Here is a 24,620-nt window from a genome sequence, read left to right on the forward strand (position 1 = left end):
ATATTAATAACATTGTTGACCTATACTACTAGTGACCACACAGTTGATACTACTATTTGCAAAAGGGTAGCTAGTTGGAATTGGGAAGAGGAATAATAAGTCTTGTCAATAAGAATAAAAATGAGCAGAGAGGCAGGAGAGGGTCAAAGAAAGGACAGTATAAAGTGACAGGTTATTGCTGCATTGAGAAAGGGAAATTGTAACGTCAGTGAAATTGATAGCTACATAACCAGCCGTCTCACCACTAGGCAGAATAAGAGCAAAAGCCAAGTAAGATGCGCAAGTGTTCACGCACGCCTGTTTAGCTGCTGTATTCATAAAAATCTTTTTGACTGGTAATGGAAAGAGTGTAAAGGCAGAAGTTGCTCTGTTGAAACTGTGTTGCCATTTTAAAACCGCTTGATGTAGGTAGTAAGATCCAAGTGTATCATTTGTAGGCAGATGTTCCTCTGTATGTGCGCGTTAGGAAAGTGTCGTTATTCATGCTGCATGTTGACCAATGCAAAGTAAAGGAATTGAGGCAAATCCTTGTGTAGTTTGATGTTTCTCAGTTAAAAAAAAAAAAAAAAGTGTAATGAATAAACAGAAAGAGGCTGTATGGCATATAAACCAAGTGTGTTTATGGGCTTATAATTCCCATCAGAATCTATGGTGATTTTTACAAAATCAAGTCAGCAATATTGAAAGCAATCTAACCTCAGATGTCTGGTAATAGAGACTGTAAACACTCAGGGCTGTTTCTGACTATGCTAATGGTATTTTTTTGAATCTGAGATCACTGAAAGTTCCTGTTTGTCAGGCACATTGTTTGTAATAAGTAGTATTGTCTTTCATTAATTGCATACTGACTTGTTTTTTCTGTCATTGAAACCGTTATGCACAGGCACTTTCCTTTAGAAAACATCAATGTTTTATAAAGAGTACGTTTTTTACATACAATATTGTCTGACATAATGCTCACAGGATAATTATATTTTCAGAGCAAGAAGTGACTTAATAGTTCAGAGTGTTACTAGGATTTCATCCTAAGCCTGACATTGCTCTCGCAGCACATAATCTTTAAAGAATTTAATTTCTGTCTGTCACAGGCATTTTTTGATATTTTCAGAGTTAGAGGTTAATTGGTCATTGTCTTTTAGAGATGAGAGTCTGGGGAGGAAAAAAAGGAATGCTTTTCAATTTTTGGTAGTTGTACTTTCTTAACATTATACCTCTCTTGAGTTTGTTTCAGTTCTTATTACTGCAGTCTACGGTGAGGGTAGGTCCATCTGAGCACTTTTTGGAAGGCCACTTGCTTAGATTGAATTCCTAACCTTAGAAACTCTGAAATGCATGTATGCAGTCTTAGCAAAAGTGGTCAGCATTGTTGTGCAACTTATCAACACTTGTTCTGCCCTAAGCTGTCATCAAAAGGAAAAGTTTATCAGCTCTTTTTAGTGCAGCTGTAGCTGTAGGAAGGTACAGAGCTGCTGGTAGGGATGGGAGTCAGGTCAGCGATGTCTTCAGCCATGGATGGGCCTGTCTGCCTGTTGATTGCAGTGCTGCATTGAGTAATGTTGATTCAAATACAAACACCTATTCTGTGAGAGATGTTCAGATACCAAATCCATCCTGAACAAATTTGATTAAGAAAGATTAAAAAAAGAATCTGTCTTAAAATTATTATCTCTTAAATATAATTGATGCTGGTGAATTAGTTTGGCAAAATACGCATTTTGGTGCTAGGGGACAGATGAGAAATTTGACCAGCTTCAGATTTGCTGCAGGGAGCAATGGAAGTGCAAATATCAAAGGCAGTGTAAGGATACTTGCAATCATATCTGGGTGAAAATACAGTAATCGGGATCAACTGGATTAAGAATGGCATAAAAAGTTGTGACAAATAATGAGATCATTGCCTTGCAGCATCCTGAAATATTCTTAACGAGACCTACAGATAATTATTTCTTCCTTATTTTTTTAAATTATCTTAATGTGATGAGTTGCTCAGAAGGAAGAAATGGCATAAGACCAATATTCAGAAAAAAACCTATTTCATTTCACAGATGGTATGGTCTAACATGTGAGATAAACTGCAAGCTTTTTGTTTTATTTTTAGCTATATTAGCTCAAAGAGCTGCTTCCAGCCTGGTTTGAGGCTACAGCAGTACACAGACTCCTGAGTGAGATAAAGCAGCAAAGAGACTTTTCATCAGAGAGAAGGGGTGCAGACAGTAAAATGGCCAGACTCAGGCAGGGATCACAAAAGTGATGTAAGCATTCCTGCTTACTTTTGGTTTTACATACTTTTAGATCCCTTATCACACCAGAGGATCATCTTTCAGATAAGACACTTGACACATAATGCACAGTGTATAGATATATACTGTGATTTTACATATGTACATCTTTGCTAAGATGTTTTTAAGTAATCTCTTTCAGACATATTAGTGCTATGTAATTTAAAATTTCTGCATTTATTGTATTGATGGAATAGAATATTTCTTAGTGTTGTGGGCCATTCAGTCCCACAATTCCAAATTGATACTCCTAATTTTTATATTATTCTTTTTGATCGTCGGAGTATATATTAAATGAATGACAAGACTGATGTCAAATCTTTCCTCGAAGTAATGCGCATAACTGCACAGGGGTCATTCAGGGAAGGGTGTGAACACCTACATTCATCACTAAAGTAAAATAATCCTCTTCTTTGTGAAACCATTTAAAAAATCTTATCATATTTCAGATTGAATTATACCTAAATCTTTTAGGGATAATTGCTTCCTAAGGGCCTATACATTTGTGCTCTTGGTACATTTTCATAAAATAAGATCTGCAGAGTACTTTGCAGTTCTAGTGTGTCAGGGTCTATAAGTAAGAGTATTCATTTGTGCTTGGCCTTCATAATTAACATTTGGTCTCTGCTGATTCTGATAAACGTATTCCCATAATACACTGAGATATCAGATTAAATTAAACATAGAAAAGTTGAAGAATTGATTTTTTTTCATTAGTATTAAATATTTTTTGTCGATCATTTTGTTGTTGTTGGTTTTGTAGTGTGTGGTTTTGAAAGGCAGAGCTTTAAGTAATACATTTTCACTAAGAAAAATAAAGATTTTGCCAGTGTGAAAGTCCTCTACTCTGGTGAAAAAGAATAGGAAATAAGTCTTATGGATCAAATAATTTAATGTGAAAATTCATGTAACACGTTTAACTGAATTTGAATGAAATGTAGGGAGAGGTGACTTTTCACGACTGATTTATTTTGTAGCTTTTAATTAGGTGGCACATTCTTCTTGAATCAGCTCTTAATCTGCTTTAAACACCAAAGAGACATAGTGATTTACTTTTCAGCTAAACTCTCAACATGGAGGAGAGGCTGTTTCATGATATACTTATCAGGCGCCCTTAATGACTTAATGAGTTTACTTCAGCCAAGTATGATGTCATTAGAATTTGTGAAGGTAATTAATCTACTTTAGAACTGTTAGTATGTTAATCTTTAATTATGATTGACTTTTCTTTAAAAACAATTTTTTGTGTTCTGATTAATATTTTTAGTTGTCATTTTCTGTAAAATTCGAAGTGCTTCCAAGGCTTTCTTATTAATATATTGTAATTCAGAGTAATATGCAAGAAACTGGTATGATGGAGCTGTTAGATACTTACTGTGGGTTCATAAAGCAATTATAGCTATTGTCATGTGCTTTCTGCTGACAAATAAGAATTATGTCAAGGGCAAGAAATCTACAATGCATAGCAGTTTGTTAGATAATGCAGTGAGGATGGCTATGAAATAGACATTCTGGAAGTGCTTTCTTATGCCTTTCATAAATTGTTTTAAGCTCCATTTTGATTCACAGAATTTTCAGGATTCTTAGAGTGGAAACCATTTTTTCTGTATCTGCTTTACTTTGCCAGACACAGGAATAAATCTGGTCAGAGTGTGAGCTGATGAAGAGCTCCATCTCTGATGTCATTTTTTACAAAAGCTTGAACATGAAGTTTAAAAATATTCCTACTGTTGAAGTGCATGGAATATCCATGCTATTTAGAAATATTGTATTAGTTATGGAATAAAGTCCTGCTTTCAGAAGTTATATATGTGGCCTATATCTGTAAAACCTAAATCATTCTTATACTGTTTTTATGTTTAGAGCTTTAGGGCTGAAGTTTTAGAGCTTCATTTTAATGTGTTTTTATGCCTATAAAACATCTGATTTGCTTCTGACTGAACAACACGCTTTTGAAATATTCTGTAATCCAGAGAAACTTGCCTGAACCAGCAATGGGAAATGGGAGATTGAAATCTTCATCTCGTCAAATTTCAATTCAACATATGTTTTTTTACATTTATTATAGTTATAGGATCATAGGATCATAGAATCACAAGGTTAAAAATGACCTGCAAAATCATCTAGTCCAATTGTCCTCCTATTACTATTGCAACCACAAGCTACTAAACCATATCTTGTAGCTCCTCATCCAGATGCCTCTTGAACACTGCCAGGAACAGCGACTCACCGCATCCTTGGGCAGCCACTCCAGTGCCTGACCACTCTCTGAGAGAAAAAGTTCTTCCTTATGTCCAACCTAAACCTCCTCTGTTACGTCTTGTGGCCATTTCCTTGGGTCCTGTTTGTTGCCTGGGAGAAGAGGCCAAACCCCTTCTCATCACAACCTCTCTTCAGGAAGTTGTAGAGTGCAAATAGTAGTTAATTGCATCCTAGAAGACTGAAAGAAAAGCCTCTAAATACTTTCAAAATCATTTTATATAAGGCAGTAGAGATCTTGTTGATTTATTAGAAACCTGTGAACATGGCAAGACCCGGCATCATCCAGAACACTTTTCTGCTGATTTCAGCTATTTTGACTGTCATGCCATTATTAACTTCAGTGCTGTTTGAGTGATAGAAAACAATTGTTGATTGCCAATATTTTATACTTAGCAAATGAATAGCTCCATTACCTAGTAGGGAAGTGGCTATTACACCTTTGTCCAGAATGTAGTCTACAGTGTAACTAGAGGTTTCTCTCCAAGAATTTAAACTTAGTTACAGTTAATCTTGCTCTTGTCCTGCTGTTACTCTTAGTCAGCCATATGACAAAACATGATTTGAAATTTTGTATTTGTCTCAGTGTTGTTGGTTTGTTGTTTTTTTTGTTTTGTTTTGTTTTTTTTTAAATGAAACAACTCACCAATATGAATCTGAGTAATCCAGTCATCCTCTGCTCAACTCAGGTGCCCTTCAGAGCATCTTCAGATGAGATGAGATCTTCAGCCAGATATTTTTCCTTCATCTAGTGTCGTATATTTAAAGTGTAACAGTTTGATTATGTGCATCCCTTTCAAGATTAAAGTGACTAGTTTAGCATGTATTTTTTAATATGAGTCAAAAAGCCAAGTTTATAAACTCTCTTCACTCATCACTTTCCATGGCTGGTTTTGCTAATAGTTTTTGTAGCCATTCAGGCTGGTAGGCTCTAGTTAGGCAGATCTTGAAAGAAGAGTTGTTTAAGAGTGGCATCCACATTCTTAATGACAGTATCTTCCCGTCTGGTGACTGATGTTTTTGGACTGACAGATATTTATATTCATCAATGAAAATATCTTAGTTTGTATAGTTTGGCAGTATCTGTAAATTACAGTAATTGCTTAAAAGTAGAATAAGTTATTAAAACAGTATTTTCCTCTATTGGAAATAAAAGATGAGATGAACACTTTCCATTCACTGAAAGTGGAGTCATCCAGGATCTTTTTAGAAACTCAAGCACCTAGAGTCTGAAAAATATGATTTGTATGAAACATTATATCCTTGGCTTAAGAGAAATGATGCTTGATATCATCTATATTTACATGATTTTCATTGTCTTTAAGTGGCCATCTTTCTTGCAGGGCTATGGATAGAAGGCAGTAGTTTGTTCTGTTCTTGGTTCGCTAAGGCATCACTATGGAACAAGATTTTGAACCTGTCCAAGTGTTAGATTGTTTCCAAACTGTAGGAAACAAACAGATGTACCAGAATTCTCTTTGCTTCATCAGCTGCACTGGTTGTGCCACCACTCTGTATCTGTAAGGCTGTCCTTTCCCAGACAGCACTGTCTAGCAAGGCAGCATGTGTGTACCTTGTTCTCTTCATAGCAGTAACTAAGGATTTCTTGGAGTCTTTTCAAAAGAAAAAAAAATCAAGCAGTGGTGTTTCTTATTGTGATTTCAAGTCAATCACAACTGTTTTAAATGAAAGGAGCACGTGGATGTTTTTTGGGAAAACAATATCTGTCTGGAAAATGATCCTAAGAAAAGTTTCATCTAATTTAGTTATACTTTTTAAGAGCACCATATATCTTACGTAATTTTGGAATGCTGCTTATTGCCTGTAAGCAGCAGCACAAAAGTGGCACTGAGTGTGTCTTGACACACTGAACAAATAGCATCTTGGCTAAAAGAGTTTGTTCACCTTACCTGATGAGTTTGTCCTCCTTCTTTTCTGTTAGCAGATAATGAACATCGCTAACCAAAGCAGATATGTTTATTGAATTTTGATTTAGTTTTAAGCATTAAGGAATTCATTACTCATTTACACTGTGTTTTGGGTCAGGTTTCATCTGCTCCACTAGAATTCCTTGGAGTTCTGTTGCCTTTTATTTTATGGACTTCAAATCTGTCTTGATATCAGATTACCCTTGACAATCTTAAACATCAACAAACTGTTTGCATACGCTATAAATGTCCCTTTGTCATCGGGGAATTATGTGGTCGTTCAAATCTTTTTTGGGAGAGGAGTGTTTCATCTTACAGGTGGAAACTGTCTTTCCATTAGGTCAATCAGTATAATTTATTTCTGATGAATACAGCAGGTACTTAGTATGCAATACATAGGCTTTATGTTATTCTATATCTGGATGGTCATTCGCCCATTCATCTAGAGTGCTTCCATGTCCTCACTTCTTGTGTGCAAAAAATGATCTCTTTCATGACAGTAGACTTCTGTGACTATTAATGACAAAGCCCTCTCATCCATGATTTTCATTTCATTTAACCGTTCTGTATTTGTGCATCTGCACATTTTATATTAATTTAGTATTTTACAAATAATTTGCCCTTTCAGATACCTGTTTTTCCTGCTATAAGAATGGGTTCCATTTTCTGTAGTTGATTCTTTTGACAATTATCTGGTCACCTTCCTAGAAGTTTCATGCTTGCTGAATGGTGTGGCCACTTGGTCTTGCAATACAGTAAGATCCAAAATGTTTTTGTTTTTTTTTTTTCTTTTTTTTCCCCAATTCTAAATCTTTTGTTGCATTCTTAGATTGTTTTCTGAATTGTGTCAAAGTACCTCAAAACTCAAGTAGTATATGCATCTGGGAGAGATCTCAGGTATATGTATTCCAGAAATAGTTGTACTGAAATAAACTGACCTTCTGAAGTTGTTGAAGGTGGAACAAGTTAAGGCTAGGACTTAATAATTTCTTAAGATCCCTTCCAATCCCAACAATTCTGTGATTCTGTGAAGCATCTTCAAGTAAGCTGGCTGCATGGTCTTTCAATTCTTATCTCCACGGAAGTGATACTCATGCCTTAAATCCATGACAATAAAATAACGTGTTCTAAAATACAACAAAATTCATCAGTATCTTGTAAATTAGAATCAAAGAATCTGATACATAAGCAAAACAGATGCCATATAAACCACAAATGTTAGAAAAGCTACTCATGTAGAAAGATGAGTTGTTACAAAAACAAAAATTCCCTAACTGTAACAATAAGCTTCATTTCCATCAGTGGCATAGTTAATCACTCTAGTCATAGGTTCATTTTTCTTTCATTCTGACTAAAAATACACCAATAGTGGTACTATTGTGAATGTTTTTAATGACTGAGTCAGTATCATATTGCCATACTTTGAACAACTGTAAAAATATGTGTATATGTATCTTTCACTTTCTCTTGTATGGAGCTTCATTTCAAGATTACATGGATCAAAAATAAAGGGCGTATGTTAATCTAATTATAAAGCAGTCATGAGGCCTGCAGTGTCAGACTTTCTGTCAGGAAACTAGTCTTCCTCCTTCTTTTGCCACTTTCCAATACTATAAAATGTATTCCCTAACTTGGAATGGAACAGAATGGAATGGAATGGAATAGAGTATTTGGAGGGGACCTTCAAAGATCATGTGGTTCAACTACCTGACTATTTCATGACTAAACAAAAGTTAAAGTTCAGTTATTGAGGGAATTGTCCAAATGCCTCTTGATGAATACTGACAGGCCTGGGCCATGAGGCACAGTGTCTGACCATTCACATGGTAAACAAATATTTCCCGATGTCCAGTCTGAACATCCTCTTGTGCAGCTTTGTGCCAGTCCTGTACAATCTACTCAGTCTCCTTAGTTGTGAGATTCGTAATCGGAAGCTATTTCTTACATAAATTAGTAACCATTTTCAGTAGTGTTTAAAGAACCTTTTAGCATTAGTTTCTATTAATATACTCTTCAACTTTCAGTTGACTTATAGTTCTGCATGTAACAGCACCTTGTGGCTTTATGGTGTGAAAGAGTAAAAGAAATGCTCCCAACATCTCATCTTAAGACTTACATTGGTGAAGTTTTCAAAGATGTATCAGTGCAGTACTGTCATAAATCAAAGCAAGAACCAAAAATATTTAGCAATTGTTATTATTTTCCCTTTTCAGAGAGGCTGAGAATTAAAAGATGCTGGGGACAAGATACCAGATTCATTGAATGAAAAGAAACAGTGATATTGTCATGTGTAATTTTTTATTTTGTGAAAATTATTTCTTTATACATGTGAAACCATATTCTTGTATTCAGAAAGTGTGATAAATCTTAATTTGCAACCATTTTTTCAGTGTGTTACTGAACAGTCTTTTTTCTTTTTTTTTTTTTTTTTTTAATATGCTGCACAGGAAAACGATCCTCTTTTGTTTGAACAACAACTGTAAACAAAATCATGAGCCTCAGTGCATGATGACATGTTAGTTATTTGTCTCAATAAAATGTATAAAAGGTAGTAACCTAAGCTCTTGTGCAAAAGGCAAGCTACAGGGTCATCAAATAGCAAAGGTCTTGCTCTGACCCATCCATGACCCTCTTATCTAAAATGCCTCTTAGAATTGATAGAATCTACTTTAGATCTTGGCTAGAGGAAACCAGGAGTTTGACAATGGATCAGTATAAATATTTTAGAAAATTATGTACTTACTCAGAGGTGGTCTTTTTTTATTCTTAAATTTATCCAAGTTTCTGTTCAGAACTAGGGGACTAGCAAGTGATCATGAAAAGTACTGGTCGGAGTAGAAGGGGAAATAAATATTAAAGGAAGACATTGAAATATTGGGTCTGAATATGTTTTTGTAGATTAAATTTGATTCAGAAGTCCCAGGATGCTGCATGTTTACTCCTCTTTATCTGTCCGTCTTCTATAATATGTAAATCTTTCCTAGTCTTTTCCCAGATGAGAAGCTTCTTTAAGTTTTAGAATGATATGAACTTATGTCCAGAAAGCGCAGTTTGTTCATAGCTGTCATTTCATTGATCCTTACTCAGGATTTTATTTGGCTTTTTTTTAATTACCATTTATTTGGTCTGTTGCAGAAGTGTATTTATGATGGTAGGGGGTCTTATTCTTTTCCCCACAAATAAGAGCAAAATCCTGTTTTTCCTTTTAAGTGTGTGGTTGTGCAGAGGTGTCAAGGAGAAGTGGACTTTTCTGTTCACATGTTCAGGCTGCAAAGGCGAAGAGATGTGCTCCTTTTGTACAGCAGATGTGTATTTCTATTCTGGCCATACACAGGTCATTACAAGAACTGCTTGAAGAGCAGGAAGAACAAATGGACTTGGATTTCTTTTTATCTTTTTATTCTTCTTCTGTGAAGTAAAATATTATTTATTTCTTTTCTGGTAGACCTCTGTAGCTTCTTTGATGAGATGGACTGGCAGCTATGCTTTGGCTTTTCTATAGGAGAAAGCTTTATTTATGAGCTTTTCTAACTTATACACTAGGGGTTTAGTAGCAAGTTTGATAGTACTAATCAGTAATTCTGAGTGTCCAAACCTTAACTGTAAGACCTATGCAGGCACAGCAGTATTCCACCTATTCAGAAAGTAATATTATCTTTACTAATTAATACAGTGCTGATAGAATTTTGGCATATGAAATACTTAACCTCATTTTATATTGTTCACAAGATTTCAAAAACATAAAGCAAGGTTTACATCAGCAGAAATATATCAATGCATTAAGATTTCAATTCAATACATGTTATCTTGATCTTCATATTTAGAAACACTGCATGCATTGCTACCTCTGTCATGTAGCTGAATCATGTTACATTACACAAAGAAAAAAAAAGAGGTATTCACTTGGAAAGTTTGATTTCTCCTGTAAAATTTCTTTTTCAATTAACACTTTAATATCTTATGCTCCAGAATTCAGCCTGCTGTCTTCTTATTTCCAAGATTCAGCTTTCATTTGTAATAAGGTAAATATTTCTTGCAAAGTAAAAGCAATGAAAAGGTAAATTTAGAAGAGAACTGCCTTAAAACTTTGGCAGCTTAAAACTTTACTATTGTGTAATAGTAAGTAAGTGCATATCACATTTCTTAAACGTAGTTTTAATGATATTAATTAACTGGTGATTTTATTAAACTCCTAAGCAGACAAATTTGCAACATTAAATTTAAACCAAAAGACCCAAATTCCATTTTGTAGTTAGATGCAATAAATAAAGAAACCTACTGGGACTTTATTTTTTGAACTGTTGTTCTGTACTGGATTTTCCATGTCCAAAATTGCTTCTCTGCTCAAGAACAGAGGTCATCTTTCCCAGTTTTTCTAGTAATATTTAGATTCTATTTAGTGTTACAAGTTTGCCATTTCCTTATGGATCACAGTCAATTTGCTTATTTCGGTGCTTGTTTGTATGTTTATTAGAGAAATACTTGTAATACTGGATGGGTTATTAAGGCATTGTGATTTGCACATGGAGTTTTTTCTTTCAGTGCATCTTGTCCACACACTGAAGAATCACGAGAACTTAATTTAAAAAATCAATACAATTTAAACTATTATTTACATTAAAAGCACTATTTGAACAAGGCTTTCAAACAATAAAGGTAATCTTGTAGATTAAGCCCTCATTCTGATTATGTAGCAGTGACTCTGCTGGAGAGCAGTCCCCTGACATTAATAGTTGCTATTGTAACTACTGTAACTAAATTCTGAAGAGAATCAAACCCTTTCTGACTTTGATCTAGAAGCTTGCGAGTTCCACATGCACTTGAACGTTAATGGGACTAGGTCCCAAACGATTGGAGCCTTAAAGGAGGTACCACACATCTTTAGGCTCTTGGAACAGTACTTTGAGATTAGTGGAAACTGTCAAAATTTGTTTTCATAATCTATATATTTTGCAAGATACAAGGTGATCTTGTAAAGATTTGCTGGTATTTTACTAGTTCTTTTAGAAAAGCTCAGATCAGAAGACATAATAGGAAAAAGATGTCTACGCTAGAAGAATTTATTTTGCTTTCTCAGTGATAGCTGTCACATCTCTTCAGAACCTTTCAAAATCAAAGTCTTATTAAGAACACCTCTGCCTTAACTGTGCTTCTAACAACTGAGTACTCTGGGGAAAAAAATCTGAACAAATCTTAAAATACCTTGTTGTCCTGGTACTTTAATCCTTCACTTTATCTCCTAAAAGGAGGGAAGTATTTAATACCAGTTCCTAGTTTAAAAAACGAAACTGTGTTTGCCTCCCATCTTCAACAACTAAGTGAGCAGTTTGAATACATTTGGTTTCAAGTAGCTGCATTTTGAAGAGAGGCAGGTTTCAAACTTTTTTCCTGAAAAAGGAGCATGTTGTCTATAGAGGAGACAGTATACCAAATACTATTTGTTTTTCTGTAACTGGACTTTTCATTAGCCTGTTAAGTATTATCGCAGAATTGTAGGGTTTGGAAGGGACCTCTAGAGATCCTTGAGTCCAACCCCACTGCAAAGCAAAGTCCCTACAGCAGGCTGCACATGTTAGCATCCAGGCAGGTCTTGAATGTCTCCAGAGAAGGAGAATCCACAATGCTAGTGCTCTACAATGTTCCAGTGCTCCGTCATTCTTACCATAAAGAAGTTCCTTTGCATATTGGTGCAGAACTTCTTATGCTCAAGTTTATGCCTGTTTTCCCTTATCCTTTCCCCATGAATCACTGAAAAGGGCCTTGTCCCTTTGACTCCCAAACTTAAGATATTTATAAACATTAATAAGCTCACCTCTGAGTCGTCTTTTCTAAAGGCTAAACAAATCCAGTTCTCTCAGCCTTTCCTCATAGGGGAGATGCTCCAGGCCCTTTATCATCTTTGTGGCCCTCCACTGGACTCTCTCCAGGAGATCCCTGTCTTTTTTTGCCTGGAACTGGTGTACAGTATTTCAGGTGAGGCCTGACCAGTGCAGAGTAGAGGGGGAGGGGGAGGATCACCTCCCTTGACCTGCTGGCCATGTTCCTTTTAACGCACCTCAGGATCCCATCGACCTTCTTGGTCACCAGGGCACACTGCTGGTTCATCACCAACCTGTCTATGACCATTATGTGCTAATATTTACTTTATGAGATATTCTTAAATTGGCTTAGTTAGTTATCTGTTTTTTTTTTTTCTCACAACTGAGCTGAGTAGTAGATGTTGGAGGAGACAGTCTGAGAGAAAGAATACTGAAATCTTGGAGATGCTGCTTCTAGCTACTTCCATTTGGAGTTGCAGTATAACAGTAACAGCAAAGTCGCTCATTTTCCAAACTAGATAAAATCTGTTTATCTCTACCCTATTAAATCTAGGTGCCAACTTTCAAGCAGATGCAGTTATAAGCACTGTAGATGCTAAATCCTGAAACATTTGCTCTATAAACAATAAGCTGACATTGAATATAGCATTGCAGCTAGACATAGTAATGGTGTGTATATGCTATAGTCACAGAAAACAGGGAGATGATGGCTCTTTTGTATGTTGCTTGGGGTTTTTTCTTATGTTAGAGTATTAAAACAGATATTAAATTTTATCATTAATGCAGTGCGTGGTCTCTCTTCAAATCCCCTTAATTACAGATTGACTCCAAGGATTACACAGCATGGATTTTAATTTTAACTGAAACAAAAGGAAAAGCCTCTTAAAAATTATTCTTGTTGAGTGACTTGTTGAACCACACAACAATTTCTAACATCTTTTGAGGAGTGTTGTCAAATTTTTTGAAACATTAGAGCAGAAGAACTAAGTACACCTTCGAACTCCAATTATATCATGTCTACCTCCCAAATAAAATGTTTTATTAACTTTGTCCTCAGGAAGGAATGTCTGCTTCTCATATTTTTGTTTTTTCAGTTATCCTTCAGGAGAAAAAGGCTGTAGTCTTGCTGAGATGTGTTTATGTTTCAAGAAAATGACATCAGACTCTATATTTCCTTTCTTTACTAAAAATTACCAAGCAAACTTGACGATGTAGCTGCAGCAGCTTATTTCACACCCTTGCATTGTTCCCATTCTAGCCCCTATCTTGAGAGCTTAAGAGCTCCTCTCTGAAAATCTCATTCCAGCCTGAGAGTTAAAATAGCATGCCTCAGTCCAGAAACAACATTTTCACAAATTGGAGCCTAATCCAGTAAGCCTCACTCAGGAAGCTACTTCTGTGAGTACGTATTACTTATCACAGTAAAACTTGCAGGATCAGGGCCCCATTCTTTAATCGGAGGTTTCTTTCCCCATTTCTTCAAAGATAATGCCAGCATCTCAAGTTGTTAATTTCATTTATTAACGCTTATTTTTTTACAGTTAAAAGATTACTAGTCTATTTTTACAGTCTTACTATCCAACTCCTGTTCTTCAAGATGCATAGAAAAAAATAAGTTGCTCTCCACAGTTGCATCAAACAATAAATCTCAAATCTGAGTGTGTGTGATTTCTCCTGAAGTTAGTGTAGTCGAAAGCGTCTCTTGCCTCTCAAAACATGAGTGTGTGTTCCTTGCTTCAAAAATCATCCCCTTTTGTGACCGTGTAATAACTTCAAATACAAAAGGCTGAAAGAATGAGAAAGTAGTTTATGGCCAGGAGGTCACTTTAGTGCCAAGGGATAAATCTATCATTGCTGTTTAATGGTAGTTAGTGGTTTGATAAACTTCGCCTAATTCCAGCTTGTTAGCTTAAAACTTGCTTCCTGAGGCTTCCCAGATCTGCAGGTAAATAATGCCATTATTGCTGCGTCTATGTATGGGGTGAAGTTTTTGCCCTTAGAAAGGTTATTTCAACAAGCTTTTCTTTCTTTTGTCTTCAGCTGTCTCTGAGTTGTTGCTTTGAGAATGTTTAATGGCTTTCTCCATTAGTGTATTCATGCACTCTTTTTTCTTAATGGATCAAATTAAACTCTATTGCTTCGTATTACAGCCAAGCATAAATCCTTCCAATTTTAATGGACAAGTATTTCTAATGCGAACCAATAAACTGGCTAATTTATACACAGTGTTGTTCAGTCTAATTTGTCCATTATATGCAATAGTCTCAACAGTATATGATTTTCAAGTCATACATGCTTAATGCAGAGGCTAGAAATAGCAACAAATGAGGCTAAATTGTGAATGCACTTGCTTTTTATGGCTTTTACTGCAATCTTAGCAGATGTAGGTTAAGAAGTGTGCTTGTTTGCAATTTAATTATTTGCTAGGTGGTACACAGCACTGTGAGTGACACTAATTGGTACAGAAATGTGCTATTATAGTTGTGTTATGTTGGTTAGATACAGTAAACATTTTGTATGTATTCTTGGTTAAACTTTTAATAATAAAGTATACAAACTAGTGCCTAATTTGAGCATAAAATACCCTATGAGGAATAGCAATGTCTGTTTTTTCATGTAAACTTTAATTTTGAGGGTCATATTTTGAGGACTATTCTGTGAGACTGAGTGGTTTTGAGTGCCCAGGGAGGTTAACAAGGGATGAGAAGGCTCAGGGCCTTTCAGAGAGATCCTTTGATAAATAATACTGACTCTGCCATATTGGACAAAATCTGGAAAAAAGAAAAATCCTATTTGCGTCCTAACATAAATAAATGTGTGCATGAGCGCTGTCTATCTTACAGAGTAGTTCATGTTTGTTTAAGTTAGAGTGCAGGACACGCAGACAGTCTGGTGTCTGGCTTTTGAAGCAGGGGTGTTGTAAGCATCTATGTCAAAAAGAAAATCGTTCAGGAATTTGAAGGCTGAGACTGACAGGAAAAATCATCCTTTGCAATAAATAAGACCTGATTTTGACATATATTATTATTGAAAGATAATATATGTCTGCAGTGCATTCAGTGTTGACATAGCTGTGAAGCCCACCTCGTTTCCCATATAAACCATTAGATTTTTTGCTGAATTTAGATTATGATGTTTAGATTGTGAATTTTGGGGCGAGTGTTCTTGGGGCTGTAGATTCAGTCCAACTGTCACCATGTCTCTTTCATGCACCAGGGATGCTACTGTGACTGTCAGCAGCTGTTCCTTTTTTGACACTTGATTGCTATTTTCTTCCTTTTTTCTTTTCACATAGACTGCATGTGTGAACTACATGCACTAACTACATAATTTTTGGGAATTAGGTCACCTTTTGCTTTCCATGGTTTTTCCTTAGTCAGTAGTTCAAGCCTGCTGAACAGGATGTGCCGTTTCCTGGAATAGCTGATTTTAAAGCAAGTGCATTTTCAGTTCTGTACATATTCTTGCACAATAATTTAAAAAAAAATCAAGGTTCATTCTTTCAGTTTGGAGGATTTGGGTTTTTTCTGTTGGTTGGTTGGTTTTTCTGGTGGGTTTTTGTTGTTGTTGCTTTGCTTTGTTTTAGTTTTTTTATCCTCTTATCCACTGGATTAAATCTCTTGTTTAGCTATTGCAAAATCCCCCAACTACCTTTCGTTGAACCTGAATCATGAAAATGAGGAGTATGAATTACATTTTGAGGAAGGAAATGTTCAACTTGAAACACGGTGTTACAGGTAAATTGGTGGATACTGAAAATAAAATGATTAGAAATAGAATGGCTTTTTTCTATGTAGTTGATTTGTAGTTGACTACACTTGAGGAGGAATGAAAAAATGACCTCTCTGCTTGAGATTTTCCAAACAATGCTATAAGCTCCAAGTAATTTTGAGGTGGTGAAAGGTGAAACATTTGACATGTTCTTTTGGGGCAATGCATTAAAAAAAAGAGGGCGGGAAAGAGGCGTTGCCACATCAGAGTTAAGGGTGTTTGTGGTTGTCTGTGACAGCGGCTCCGGTTTTAGAACACCTGTGTTTACCTTCCAGCTTTTCTCAATCGGCCTGAAAGTGGCCTAAGAATGGCACAGACAGACCTGCAGTGTGGCTGTGGTGCCTTTGCAACGCACATGCAGAGAAAAAAAAAAAAAAAAAAAAAAGGCAAAAAAAGACAGATAAATCTCTTGTTATGCAGGTAATCATTAACTGCATTTTTATGCCAAGCTGAAAACATGTGGAACTTTTCTAAATTTTCTAGTCTATCAGATTTTGCTTATACTTTTTTTCCTTATCTATTAAGCTTTTTTTTTTTTTTTTTTTTTTTAATCTCATTGCTCATTTATTTCCTAACAAAAATAGAGTTAACTTACTGGAATTTTTAAATTACTATTAGTTTTAATTGTAAAAATAATACCAAAAAAAAAAAACTAATTTTTGCAAAGAAATATCTCATTCCAGTATTTGGAAATATTTTCAATTGATTTAGCACCTCATCTGCCTTTCTGCTCCAAGTGTTACGTATGACACTTTTGCTTGTAGAAATGTCTGCCTCATAATTACTATGCTGTGGGCTTTTTTGTGGAACTCCACACAAAACTTGAGTTTTGTTTTCCTGACATAGAAAGAAAGAGAAAATGAGAACAGTGAACAGTGCTGATACAAAGGCACAGGTGATTCCTCCCTTAGACTAATTCCTTCTTAGATTTATGAGCAAGAAGAACAGCTTTAAGGTCAGTGTAGTGGGTGAGCAACTACCTTTACCTAAGACACCAAATCTAACCACAGCAAAATTACTTTTTTACTGTTGATTTCATACAACATCTCAACAGAGCAAAGTGGGAACTGGCCAGTTGTCACTGGATTGAGCACTTTGATTAAACCAAGAGGTTGTACTAGAATGATCTCCTTTGTGCTGTGCAGCAGAACCACCTCTGCTGTCTTGATTAGAGAGAGGTAGATAAGGAACTAATATTCAAAGTGAGTCTCTGTGGTTTAGATGCCTCTTTCTTATGAGTTTTAGTAGTACCTAACTCACATCTTTTGAATCTCACTAAGTACCCATCTTGAGCTGCCTCAGCACTTCTAAAAATCGGCTGGTCATTTTTTGACCTCTGAAAATTACTCCCTGCTCCTAATATTTAAATAAGAGCAAAATTAAAGACTGCAGTTTCCTATCAGTTAAAACTTGTGTGGCTTTAAAAATACATATATTCAGTTTGTGCTTCATCTTGCCGCTTTGAATTGTTCTTTGAAACTACAGTGAGGAGGAAGCTTTATAAAACTGGTGTCCTAACAGGATAAAACTATGGCTTGTTAAGTCTGTCGTGTTGTAGCTGTGCATCACTTCAGTCTGTAGACTCAGTCTGGTTAAATCTACATGTGCATTTCTCCGTTTTGGTGATAGGAATCTCGTACACAGCTGAAGAATGCAGTCTTAAGTGATTTATTCTATTATTCTGCCATTTCTTCTTCTTTTTCTTCTTTTTCACTAACTTCGCTTTTTATTCAGTGTAATTCAGGCTAGAGTTGTTAGTGTACTCAGAATTTACTCTCCCCCATCACTTCAGGTACTGTTGTGAAATTCTGGTACAGAAGTTTCCTAACCTTCTGCTCCATCTGTATCACAGTCAGGAAGTTGTCCTACGTAGAATTAGAAAGGTCAAAAACTATTTATTGTTTCCTCCCAGTGGCTTAAGGTAGATTCTGTCTAATAAGTCATTCTAGTCATTCTAGTTTTTCATTCAAGATTTTATGACATTAAAATATCTGTGAAATACCACAGAGTCCTTACAGAAATAAGACAGAATCAGCCATCAAAGAAAAGCCATTATTATTTAAGCAATAGACCCTTGTCATCTTTGGGAATGTATACACTGGTTCCAGTCACACAGTTTTTCTGATCTTGACCATAACAGTGTTAGGGTGCTACTGATTGCAACAGTTGATAGCTAGCATCTCACTGTTTTATATAGACTCTCAAGAAGAGCCTGTCTGGGCAGTTGTAGTGAATCCGCAAAGCAGTTTCCTGGGATCCTTCTTAAATCTACTGGGCTTTGCACTTTTCCTATTCCTTATTCTGCATCACATCAATATTGAGAAGGTCGTCTTTCTGAAGCAAGTGAGGCCTACAGGAGCCAAATACAGTCAAAATACAGAAGTTGCACAGTGCAGTTTTGTTTTGTTTCTTACTCAACAGTGCATCCTTTGCTTGCTCCTTCTGTTATGCCTAAATTTATTGTAGAATTTGTTTCAAGACTTGAATCAGTTTCATCCGAAAGCCTAATGACCTTTTTGGGTTGTCTAGAGCTGATTTTGAAAAACCCAGGGCAATATTCCACACAGAATTTCAGTCACTATAATTAATTGGCTATGGGAGTATTTTAGGGAGAGATTGTTTTTTCAATTAATATATGCACCAAGCAAGACACTCTTCATGGTCCTCCTTTCCTAATATGAATTTTTTTAAAATATGCTTGAGTGACCTAATGCAGGTTTGATTTGCTACAGGCTTTGATACCACAGATCTTGGATATATGGCTAGAACCTAGATATCATGGATTACCCTTCAGTTTAGTCAAGGCGGGTGTGCTAGCAAGATTGCTGTAACCATTTTACTTAAGTCACTTTGTTCTTTCCTGGTCCAGGGTGGGGATCTTGTAGGTAAGATACATGTTTGTCAGCCTTGGCATCATCTCTTTTCTGCCTTTCTTGTAGATATTATATCCTTAGAAGAGTATGCGTAGCAGAATTTTTGTGTTTCTGATTCAGCATGGACTATGGGTGTTGTCTCATCTGTTCTTTTTGAAGGTGCAGTCTGAGATAAACCAATTTATTTGTCTTGTTTCTAAAATATTCAATATCTGAGATTTGCAAAGCACTTCATTCTTATTTGTAAATGTCATTTGGTTTCCACATTCATTCCTCGATTTGGGAAAGCTGCTTTCTTAGCCACCTGATATGTTGTCTTCTATATCTGATCTTCTCAGGGTGGTTGCCACCTGCAGAATTACATATATATATATATGTGTGCGTAATTTCTAAAAGCTATGGGTCTTTCACTCACTGTAAAAACTCAAAACCATAAAATCTGCGTTATTCATTTTTTAGTCAGAAAACTGTGAACAAGAAGAAAATGAGGTAGAGTTTCACGTATGCTCTACATTTATATCTGTGTTTGCAGCAATTGTTTATACAATGTATGTGAAACAATTGTTTAAATATGTCCAAGTTTGCAAAGTGAGGCTCATCTTCATCTTCCTGAATTACCTTTTATTGTTCTTTTCTTTTCATGTGTACCAATGTGACTGGAAGCCATCTGTGGCTTTTAGATCACAGCCTCTTAGAAATGATTTCTCAAGAGTATACTTCATGAGAATGCATTACCTTAATTTTAAATAGAGGGTGAAAAAATAAAGGATTTTCAGTGAAGCAGGCTGTATTTAGCTGTTTCCTAAGAGAATGAGGCATATATGATTGTGCAGTCTTTAGTTTTTATGTTAGCATTTTTAGCTTTCTTCAGCCAAACTTGACAGAGGAATGGGGGTTGGATCCATAAGAGGATTCTCTCTCTCAGTGTCCCGCTCAAGGAAGACATAGGAAGAACTTTATCAGCAGTTATTACCATTTAGCAGTGGGCAGCTGTGCAGCAATAGATAACTGCTATATAAATTGTGAAAGAAAAAGGTAAGTGGGGGTTAAGTAGGAGTTTTAGGCTGAGCTGGAGGTGCGTAATAAAATGCTATATACAGGTAGAATCTGAGAATTCTATGAGAATATTGGAAGGAATATGGGGATGTTATGAGGAAAGGTAATATAAGGAAAGCATAAGAGAGAGAGGTTGAAATATTGGACAAGGCTTCCTTAGTATTGCAAGTACAGAACTGACTTGGTTTGCATATTTGTAAAAAGGTCCTTTTCCTTCAGCGAATTATAAGCATTCTGATGTCAGGTTTTAGTATTCTATATTTCAAAGTGCTGTATATAGCAGTACAACTGCAAATTAAAATCTATGAAGCACAGTGCAGAGCTTCAATCATTTCTCTCTGCTGCTCTTTTTATGCTACATTTAAAGTGATAACATTAAGACATGAAGAGTTTTTAACTTATCAAATTAAAATCTACACTTTTCATTAATTTTTAATAGCATGAATGTCAGCTGATCTATGGCAGTTTTGTGGGAAGCAGTAGAGATTAAGTGGCAGTACTAGAATTAAGTTGGTGTAGAAAAGATGCTGGCACCAAAGCCACCTCTCATAGTTTTAAACTCATTCACTTCTACGCTCAAAGACTCATTCAGTGTAATTATTTAAGATTTTTTTATTATTATTTTTACGACAGTTAAAAAGAAATTATTTTCTGATACTTGGAATATTTCAAGTTGCTTACCCTTAGTAGAACAATCGTTTTAATATCTATTACACGATGAATTTTCTTTATGCAAATACTTCAAAACTGAAAGGTTAAAAAAAAAGATTTTAAAAATCGCAGAAAAAATTGATAAAAGAAAATAGGACATAAAAAAGTATTTCATTTAATTTTTATTTTCATATTCTGCTCCTTCTATCTTTTGTCTTAAATCCAAAGAGTACACTGAGCTTCATATTCTTCTTTTCTATTTTTCCATTCAAGTTATCACTTCTCCTTTCTCACATCTTACACCATACCTTCAGCTTTCTTCTTTTTCCCTAGCATCAAAAATGTTTTCTTTTGTCTTCCCTCGTTGTTCTCCTAACTTACCCTTCCCTTTTTTCAGCCTGGATGTTTGTTTCTTCCTCATCTGTCTCAGCCACTTCATTGCACCAACAAGAGCCTGAACATCCTCAAAGACCTTTGTCCCATGCTAAGAGCTGTACCTAAGATACTGGTATTTTCGTGTATGTTGGCTTTAGTTGTTCTGTGAAGCAGAAAGATTACTTCAGGTCCCCACTAATCAAGCGGAAAATGGGTGACAAGAGCAAGATGTGAAAAGCTCATTGGTAGCCCCTGGAGAAGTATTGCATTCAAAGTTGACAAATTGCAGGGGATTTAAGGAGTGCATGATAGGGCAAGCAAATGGTCTGGCTTTCCAACAAAGTTGTTTGTCAGAACATTTGTTCTTTTAGGAACAGTTTAGACAATTGTTATTGAATATTTTATACGCGTACAATTCTGGTATGTTGTTTGCTATGCATGCTAACAGTTAGACTGAGGTAGCTCGTTAATGAGGAGTTAAGATCAGTTCTGGCATTTCTAAAGCGAGTGTCTACATTTACTTCCCTTTCCTCTGAAACTGTGTTAACATTTTTCATTACAGAATCGTGTGCTTTATTTCACAGCATTCCTGCTTCACACCATATTCAGAGAACAGCCAATCAGTATGTTTTTTTTTATCTTCCTTGTTCATTATGTGTGCCAATCTCTTGTTTATTGGATACTGTTCAAACCTTTCCCTGAAAACAGAATTCTGAGTAACAATCATGGGGATTTTCTGTAATATTTGGTGTTATAAGAATGAAAGGTTTAATAATCAACTATACTTTGTATTTTGTAGGAACATTTTATTTGCATTTTTTGCATGTCAAGTAAACAAGATCAAAACTATCCAGAGTTTTCATAACTATTTGAGACATACAAGATGTTACCTTCTGGAACATTTATAATTCATAAATTCCTAGCATTTAAGGCCAATCCCAGAACCCATTTCTAAGAAAAATAGGATGCATTTTGTGGCATTGTTCCTCAGAGCAATGCATATAGTAAAATCACCCAGTTTTTATCCCACTCATCATCTTTTTTTTTTCTTTTTTTTTTTCCTTTTTTTCCCCAGGCGTGTCTTAGTATTCTAAAATTGATTAAAACCAAACATTATCCAAACAGGTATCTTCTCTAACAACCCTCCAACACCTGAATTGAAAACTGTCATAATCTGTAAAAGCTTTCCTTCTTAGATAGCTAGAAAAGTGAAAAGTACTTATTAATTCTGTGTAAAAATGTATGTAGCTATGTATGCCTCCTGTTTTGTGATGCTGGCTCGCGACATCAGAGGCAGATGGTGATATGGTGGTAGAGGTTGAATCTTCCCACCAATATTTCATTACTTGTTGCCATGCAACAGATGGCAGCAGAGGGGCAGTCTGACAAAATGGTTTCTGACATGGGAGTGCGAATGAAGCAAAGGTGTGGAATTGAATTCTTCCACATGGAAAAAAGGCAGCCATTGACATTCATCAATGCTTGCTGAACATTGGTGGAGACCAACCAGTGGAGGTGAGCACAGTGAGGCAGTGGGTGTTGCATTTCAGCAGCAGCAACAGAGGTAGTGCTCACCTCCACTTGTGCAGATATTTAGAAGTGATGCATGCAGGCTAATGGTAGTGGCTATGTTGAAAAATAGATCTTTGTAGCTGAGAATTAGCTGACAAATAGTGTTATTGTGATCTTAGTAGCTATTGTAGATTCCATGGAAATAAGAAGAAGGCATTATTTTGGAGCAACTTGTGTAAATCTCCAGCACAGTGACTAACATCTCTTGTGTTGTAAGGAGGTACAGATTGTATCATGCTGATAAATAATGTATGATTTTTGAAACATACTATAACGTTATACTATAGTTGACCACCAAATACTTTCAGCTTGTGTCTCCTAAATCAAAGTCCCTATAGTGTCATTAGTTTTCTTTTCAAACATTATAGATAGGTGCTGAAGAAAAGCTTGTTCCCTTCCCTAATTAGATTAGCTTGCCAGCAAGTTTCTATTTGTATTAGTTAGCATATTGACCTGTATGTATTAAAGAACTGTGGTTCTCTGTTACGGATCATTCTAAAAAGAATAATGGTATGGGCCTTGTTTTTTAAGGCATTGGGGTTTTTTTTTACTACTTCTCTAGTTGTTCATCAGATGATTTTAGTAATGCTGGTTACATAAATTTATTCCCATCAATGAGAATTTCCTCTTCTTATCTAGATTTCTAGGATCAATACAGAAGCACAAATGAAGAGATTGTTTTCATTATATTCTTTGCCACATTGGTTCCACTTTCTTGTTAGGTGCTGAATTTGATCATGTACCTCATTTGCCTTCCAAATAACCTCCTCTTGTGTTGCTGACTTAATATCCTGGCTGCTCCAGCTAGTTTCCAACTGAGAAGATTAGCCTCCTACTTGTGTGGTGTGGGCCATCCTGTTCATACAGTCCCTCCCTTCGTTGATGGACTGTTTCACAGATCAAAATCTGTTTCTTTTCAGTCCTGGATAACAGGCAGATAATACTGGAAATAAACTTTTTCACTTTGATAGCTGTAGAAAGCCACCACTTACATTTTAATTTTCCTCTTAATTGTTTTTAGTGTATATCAAGCCTTCAGTAATTTCCTATCAGGCCTGATGTGTGGACATTATATAGTATTTATGTTCTGTCCTCCATAGACTTCAGTTGCAGCTGTGATTCTACAGTACTTCTGCAGATTAGACCAGGAGATTTGTCTTGCACAGTTGGAAAATGGGTGACATACTGTGAACCGCTCTGAAAACTTTCAGTTAAGTCATGCTGAAGTATCTTGACCAAAGCTTGGACAGATTCCACTAATGCCCAGCAGCACTTGCTTCCTTTAAATATGAGGTGCATTTGCTCAGTCCCGAACCTATGGTTCCAACAAAAGGAACAGGAATAAGCAGGTAACAGCTCCTTCCCTGGGCAAGGATGATTCATTCCCTCACTTAGGTCCAACCAGAATAATCTCTTACCAACCTCTTACCCCTGCAGGTCACCAGCTCAGAAGAATTTTCTTATTTCTATCCTGATTTTAGTTATGGTAAGAGACGGTAAGAATTACTCTGGTTCATAAAGAACAGCTTTGAATGAGCTGAGAATTTCTCAAGATTTGATGCATTTAATGGGCTTCCATCTAAATCTTGATAACACATTAAGCAGCAAGAGGTTGTCTGACTTTTGTCCTTTCTTGTTTATAATGAAATACATTAAAGATGTATTCACTGGAAATGCAATGGTACTTTTTTTTTTTTTCCTTAATCAGTTGCTAATGATATCTGATATTTTTAAAGATATACATTTAGGAGATAAGCCTAACCCTGACACAGGTTCCCAAGCATTGTGCTCTCTTCACTTTTATGTAAAAACATCAGATATAAAGCCATTACGTGTCATTTTAACAAGCTCTTCTTCGTGTTAAGTTCCTAAAATGTATGTTGGCATAGCTTTTTCCAGTTAGTATCCTTGATTTAATTTTTGTTCTTAGTAATGTTGCTTACTTTTTTTCTTGTGAAATAGTAACTACAATAAATATACAATAATATAATATATAATAATTATATATATATTATATATAATATAATATATAATATT

At 35.7% G+C, this 24,620-nt stretch overlaps 1 protein-coding gene across 10 annotated transcripts in view; it reads left to right on the forward strand.

The window, feature by feature from the left end:
• The window catches only part of MIPOL1 (mirror-image polydactyly 1), a 174,284-nt gene that overhangs the window by 79,359 nt on the left and 70,305 nt on the right, over window positions 1–24,620 (forward strand). The window lies entirely within an intron of this gene.

Source organism: Tympanuchus pallidicinctus, unplaced genomic scaffold, assembly GCF_026119805.1.
Source record: "Tympanuchus pallidicinctus isolate F22 unplaced genomic scaffold, pur_lepc_1.0 scaffold3, whole genome shotgun sequence".
In the NCBI taxonomy this organism is placed as follows: Eukaryota; Metazoa; Chordata; class Aves; order Galliformes; family Phasianidae; genus Tympanuchus; species Tympanuchus pallidicinctus.